Source organism: Gavialis gangeticus, unplaced genomic scaffold (assembly GCF_001723915.1).
Source record: "Gavialis gangeticus isolate Ggan-Ray unplaced genomic scaffold, GavGan_comp1, whole genome shotgun sequence".
NCBI classification, from domain to species: Eukaryota; Metazoa; Chordata; order Crocodylia; family Gavialidae; genus Gavialis; species Gavialis gangeticus.
In genome coordinates, this window is record NW_017729029.1 from 13,380,265 (window position 1) to 13,387,528 (window position 7,264).

A 7,264-nucleotide genomic window follows, 5' to 3' on the forward strand; every position below is an offset into this window, starting at 1 on the left:
TTTTTTTTTTTTTTTTTTTTTTTGGGGGTGGGGGTGGGGGGAACCAGCTTGAGAGTGTCTGGGCTAATGATTCGGACTCAAGTCAGCCAAAGCCACTGGCCACAGGTGGAAACATCAGCCTTAGTCACGTGGCATGTCAGTGTTCGCTGTCTGCCCAATCGAGAAAATAACATTCACCTGCTTCACCAGGCAGTTACGTGCATCAGTTAACTAACAAATGCAAGCAAAGCCTGCAAAGACACGGGCAGAATAAATCCAGGTGTGCGCCTACCAGGCCTGCAGGTAACTCTCTTGCCCGACCGAGCAGGAAGGTGAGGGGTAGCATCAGCGCAGCACAAATAGTAATATCACATGGACACGTGTGAGTAGAATATAAAGTGACTGGTGGCAAAAATGGATGCCTGATGCTTAGAGGTGAGCCTGTCCAGCAGAGGATGAAGGAGGATGCTCTGCAAGGAAAAGGCTGTGGTACCATTCACAATATCTGGGTACCACGAGAGGAAATAGTGCATGAAGCACAGCAGCCAGGCAAGACGCTCCCGCTGGGATCTGACATGAGCAGGTTGCCTTGGCTGTACCTGCGTGAGGAGGGAAGAGGAGAAGCCCAGCTCTCCGTTGGACGCCAGCTGAGCCCTGAGGCCAGAAGCACCTCTTGTTCCTCTTCCCATTAATCTCCCTGCCCTTTGCAAGGACCATCCCTTCTCTGAAACCTCCATTTGCAGTCGCCTCACGGAAATCTGATGCTAGCCGGCTTTGATTAACATCAACTGTTGACACCAGAAATGCTGAATCATGAAACCAAAGTGACAAACAGGGTTATTTATACCCAAGGAAATTAATCCCACGCCATGCAGGGGCTGAAGCAAGGGACCGGGAATCGAGATGCTTGAGCTTCAGTCCCGCTTCTAACAACCTGCGTGACTGTAAGCAAATGGTAATCTCTCAGCATAAGGTGGGAGGAAGAGCAGAGGATCCGATCTGCTCTTCCTAGGGCACCCAACACTGCCAGCAAAGTCAACATTATTGTGTGGAAGAGCTGGAAGTCTCTTGGGGCCAACCCAACACTGCAAGATGGATTTCCACAGCTTCCTACAATCACAGAAGATTAGGGCTGGAAAGGAGCTCAGGAGGTCACATCTAGTCCAACCCCCTGCTCCAAGCAGGACCAGCCCCAACTTCCCTGCACCATGTTGTCACAACCACCCAGGACGAGTGAATATAAAATACAACCAGTAGAGATCTCTTCAAATTTCACAGCCTTATGGAGCATAAGGGCAAAAAGGCATCCGCTACTTGGGCCACCTATAAATCACAGGTCATGGCCCTGGGACTCTGGGATTCAGCTCAATACTTCCCGCTCGACTGAGGTTGGACTTGACCCAAAGGAAATTCTAAATTTGGATCATTTCTAGCACCAAGTAGCATGCTTTATGCACTTGCTGCTGGTCTCACCACAATGAAGATGAGCTGTGGATGTGGGGGGCGGGTTTCGGTCTAAGCACGTTTCCAATCTGACAGCACTGATTCATCAAACTCAAGCTTTGCACGGGCCAGGAGAAGCTCCAGGAAAAATAAAACCATTTCCCAGGTTCCAGGCAGCTGATGAAAATACGAGAGCGTGACACAGCACCCCCAGAATAGCCCAGTGATGGAAGTCCTCTCCTGGTCTGTGAAAGACCCTGATTCAAACCCTGGCATCGTGCAGTCAGAGTACGGCCCCCAGGCTCTTCTGGAGCAGGTGTGTCTCAGGATTTCCTGTGGGAGCTGTTCCACATTGGAGGCAGAACTAGCTGTACATTGGACCAGAGAGACAGGTGTTTTCTCTCTCTGTCTCTCCCTGGTGAGTGCATAAAACTCTTAGAAAAGGCTTGCATTTCCGTGCCAGACAGGATCATTTTTTGCAGTGCTCAGCCGGTGGGAAGGCCAGCACCCATCCAGCTCCCAGTGTAGCCTCAGGTGGACCTGATAGGTGTAGGTCCACCCGAACCTCACCAGGCTGGCATGGTTAAATCCTGACAGCACCAAACTCCTCACTCCTGATGGGAGAGGGGTGCTGTGAGCCCAGGCTCTGTCATGCTGGTGGAGCCCAGCATGATCCACAGATAAAAGACACTTCTGCAGATGCAAATGATGGTTTTCCTTCGTGCACGGGCTCCTATTTCTCAGGTGCCCTGCAGTTTGATTACACCCGCATCCTGGCAGGGGAGAGGGAGGCTGCTCTCCTGGTTAGTTTTAGAGCCACTTCCCAGCTTGGTGCGTCTGCATTTTTCAAAGCACAGGCCCAGTTCCTAGCGTCTGCCTGTGGCAGCCTGACAGCAGGGCTGCTTGTCAGGAAACGCTGCTTCCTAGCCTGCAGCTTATCTCAGTAGATATGTACCAGCAGCTGCATAGGAGGCGTTGGCTAGGGGCTACACAATCTGGGGCTTGGACCCCCGAGGGCTGCAACCACAACAAAGGCACCAGCCCGGGCAAAACCAGCCCTCAAACATCAAGTTGCTTGGGACTTTCCAGGCCAGAAACCTTTTCCCAGTCAGGCAAACTGTGGAAGAGCTGATGCTCTGAGGGTCACAGGCCATTTGGACATGCACTAAATCATCCTCAATGGGTACCATGGCCTGACTGCATCCTCACACTGGGCCCAGTGCCTTTGATCAGGATGCCACACATCAAAACACAGACTAAACGCTCACCTACGGTTTCCCCTCCACCACGAAGGAGTAAGATCTAGGGGATCTGAAAGCACCAACCTCTTACCCTAGCAATGTCAGGTGCTAGCTTCTGTTCTGGCTGGTTATGTGGCTAATTCCCCCAAGGAGCAAGCTAAATAGTCTGCCGTGTATCTATCTATCTATCTATCGCATGTATATAAATATATATTACATACACACACATAATATAAAGGAAATACAGTGACCGTAGCTGCCTGCAGAACTCAGTCCAGAGGGCACGAGACCTGGGCACTTTTTCAGGAAGTTTGTTCACAAACAAAGCATGTCCTGGGAGGGGAATCTCATCCTCTCTGCAGCTTTCCAGGTCCAGGTACACCCCCCTATAACAAATTGACCAGTGCATCATTGGAGCAGCCCTTGTGGCCTGAAATTCCCATCAGGAACTGGGGTGAGCGAGGCTGGGAGCACTGGAGGCAATTCCAAATGGAAAGAGGGGACCTGCTGCAAACTCCAGTGTCACCCCTTGCTCCAAAACCCACCAAGCCCATCGTGCTCTAGCCTCACTGTCTGTTCTGCCATCCCCTGGCCAGGCCTGCTTCCTCCTTTTGCTTGCTAGACCTCATGCAGAAAATTGTGGCTCTCCATTAAACTCTCTCTGCTGTACTGGAGTCATCTCCAAGCCAGAGTCCCCCCAGTACAAGCTCAGATGCTGTGCACCAGAGCTCACGACAGAAGAAACTCAGACTCGGGTAACTCAGCCAAACTAAATCCTGCACCACTGAAAATGTCTGCAGCTTTTTTGAATGGTCACTGCTGGAGGAGAGTCACGCATGTTTTAACCAAAGGCAGGGGCATTTAATCTAATCCCCTAGACAACCACATATTTTAAATCCCTTGTTTCCAAGTCATGGTAATTGTCAACCCTGCAATGAGATGAATACCCCGGAAGTATAAAGGTGGCCTATTTTTATGACTGTATTTCAGCAAAACCCATTTCTCATGGTCACAAGTTAACACTGTCGAATGCGTCTCTCCCAAATCTTACTCACTGCATGCTCTTTCTGGAAGCCTTGGGGCTGATTTCTCTGGTTTTTTCCTCCTTAAACAATTACTGCAGTTACTAAAAAGGGTGGGAGGGGGAAACGTGCGCGCACACACACCCACACACACACACACCCCATGCTGCATTTTGGTGACAATGACAGATTCGGTAGTGTGGCTTGTACGTGACGTTGTGATTTTTTATTAATAAGTCTGCAGTGCAGACAGCCGCTAGGCAAGGAGGCATGTCTCAGCATGGGCGAAGGCCTGGCAAAAAGGATGCAGCATTTCGGGCAGTGATTCTCAACCAGGATGCCGCGGCACCCTAGGAGCCTTGAGATCCTTTCGAGGGGGTTGCAGGGTGCCGTGCAACGTTAGCATCGTTAGATGTGCAGACATGATTCATGAGATCAACCCAGAGATTTCAAATAGCATCAAAAACATTCAGCCCTGTTCTGAGTTCTTTGCAGCAGAAAAATTGCTCCAAGATTTTTCCGTTGTCAAAAAACAAGCGAAAGCTAAGAGCTGGCATTTTCCGAGGGACATCTTGAGTTGAATGAGGGGGTCTTGAGTTTAGAAAAGGTTGAGAACCACTGGCTTAAGGGAAAAGCACTGGAGGCCCTGGTTACACAAAGACAAGGCAGGCAATAGGCTGGGGCTCCAGAGGCTGGCTTCACATAGTCTTACCTGGCTGGGATGATGGAGCTGGGGATGGTCCTGCTTTGAGCAGGGGGTTGGACTAGATGTGACCTCCTGAGCTCCCTTCCCACCCTCATTTCCTATGATACCGGCAAGTGCAACCAGACATAAAAATGCTTGCACCCAAATCTCTGCTACTTCATATTTCAAATGAGCTGTGTTGCCCCGGCCAAGAGCTGAGGGTAGGAAACGTGCTCTGTGTTCGCACCTGAGCTTCCCCCTGGAGTCTCAAATGAATGCAGTAAGCACCTGTTTTAGTGCTGGTGACAGGGGAGGGGTGGAAACCCCCTGGCCCAGAGGCTAAAAACAGGCTCGGGCTCTGCCCTGGCAGAGGTTTCCCCACAACACCTCGAGGTGATGAAGCCAGTCCCCTGCCTGGCCAAGCAGCCCGGACTCCTGCACCCGCAGCGAGCTGGTGGACAACCTCTGGTGCTGGTGGGTTTTGTAACAGGGGCAGCTCCAGCAGCATGGGGCAAGGGGGGAGGCAGGCCAAGAGACTTGCTCCCCACGGCGCTCAGCCAGCTGGATTCATCCATCCCCAGCCCAGCCCTCTCCAGCTCAGCAGGCTGGATCACCCTGCAGGAGATGAACTGCTACATGGATGGAGCTGGAAGGGGAAACAGTCCCTCTGACCCAGCAAGAAGCCAGGCAGGGTGGAGACACTTCATTGCATCCTTCTTTTGACTCAGTCGTGCGCAACAAATGCTTCGGTGACTACCTGGAGGAGGCCTCGCACCTCTCTTTTGGAGCTGCCCACCCCAAGTCCATCTCCCCCCACCCCAACCAGGCCCCAGCCTGCAGACTTGCACCACCACCTCGGGAGCCACGTCCTGTCCCAGCCCCCAGCTCTGAGCAGGGAGCGGTGTCCGGCCACCACAAATCACAGGCAGGTACATTGAGCCCCTTGGGATATTTCCCTGAAATGGCCCGTGCAGTTGCACAGACCTTGACAAATCAACCAGGAGGCAGGAGGGAGAAGCAATAAGGCGCAAAGCTGGGGAGGAGACAGACCCCCCTTGCCCTTTTCCACCAGAAATGCTTCTGCTATTGGGAAAAAAGGTATTCCTTACCTGGCCCCAAAGTGCAGCGTCCACACGCGATGTCCAACCGGACGCAATTCCAGTTTCAAGCCGACGGGAGCCAATGCAGAGCAGGACGTTTTAGGGAAAGCTGGACTCTTTGCTGTGCCTCGAACCATCCTACAGAACAGCCACGTGTTAGCCCTTCGGGTTGCTATTCAAGAGACTTGGGTTTGGGTTGGCTTGGACGTCACTACGAATGAACTAACAATAAAACTAGGAAATCATCTCCTTCACCCAGCTTCACGTCTCCCAGAGTGCGCGGCACGGAGCAGCAGAACCAAGCCCTCTGGTTGCGAGTATTCGGCGCTCTCGGGATACGGTCTGGTTTATGAGCTTTTCTCAAGCACCGCACCCCAGCCGAGCAAGCCAGGAGCGAGGCGACTCCCTGCATCCATATGTGGTCGGAGGGCAGGGGTCAGGTCACACACAGGTCCTCGGCGGAGCGACTCTGGCATCGGACCCCGGTCTCTGGGGGGCTTTTGTTTACGTCTGAAAAGCACCACGTTTAATTGCCATCTCTGCTCAGAGGAGGCTCTGATGGGAATATGGGCAATGCTGCAAGGCTGGAGGGAGGTGTAATCACCAGGGTTATGTCGTGAATGAACGGAAAGTTCACGTAGCGTCTGCCTCCAGCTCGCCCTTGACTTCACCGGCATTAGGGTCACCATCTCAAAGCCTTGATGGAAACCCCTTTACTTGGATGCACTGTTAGATGGCATGCCCATACTGCACATGGCCACGGGATGCCGGCAAAAAAGGAAACGAGTCGGAGGAAACTTGGAAATGAGCAAAAGTTGTTCCCGAGATGTGCTGGCTCCTGGGTGTTTCAGACAGATGGACAGGACAGGTGAGAGAGATTGCTGGCCGATGTGATAGGGACAAAAAGGCTGGCCGGTGAGACACCAGGAGATGGCTGCTGGTTCAGAAACCTGCAGCAAAGCACCTGAGCCTGGAAGAAAGGGGCTGTTTCTCAGGGAATAAAGCCTTCTGCCTCTGCACGTCTCCCCCCTGCCTGAATTCGGAGCCAAGCCTGACAACCTGAGTGAACCAAGCATCAGCTTTTCCTGCTTTAGTTCCCACTGCCCAGCAGAGCCGGCTGTGCTAGGAGAGCGCCGGCTGGATTCCTCTCTGGCTGGTGCTCTCTCCGTTTAAAATCACTAGCAACGCAAGGCCAGCCATTGTGCGCACGCCACTGCTCCTGCACCACACGTGCACATGGGCTCGTGAGCCACTTTCCACATCGCAGAGGGCACTGGAGAAAAAAGCAGCGCAGAGGCCCTTTGTTACGCCACGCACACGCAGTCAGGGGCTGTTTCTACCTGGGTGCAGGCTTGCAAGGCCTCACTTTAACAACTGAAGACCTTCTTTGCAAACATATGCCAGGCTTTGGGCTGTGCCTATTGCAGAAACATGCATACTTCCATGGAAGTGAGTCAGCCAGGTGCATCATCACCTGCTTGCCCTGATCGCTCCCCGGCCAATAATTCTGCTGTAATAAAAAAGACAAATGAGAAAACAACATGTCTGCTTGTGTTTTGTCAAGCAGGAGCACAGCTGCTCCTCCCAGGCTGCCCCGGAAATGTGGGTGGGAGAGTCATAAAATCAGAGCTGGCACGGCTGCTTGTTGCATCCGATTGCAAGGCCTCGCCAGCAACCAAATTAATACTGGTCATTGGGAACGCAGTGCAAGGCGCAGCTCCGCTTCCCAGCCCTCTGAGCCCCTTGGAGCAGACTCGCAGACGGCTTGAACTGTTCCAGTCCAAGGTATTGCAA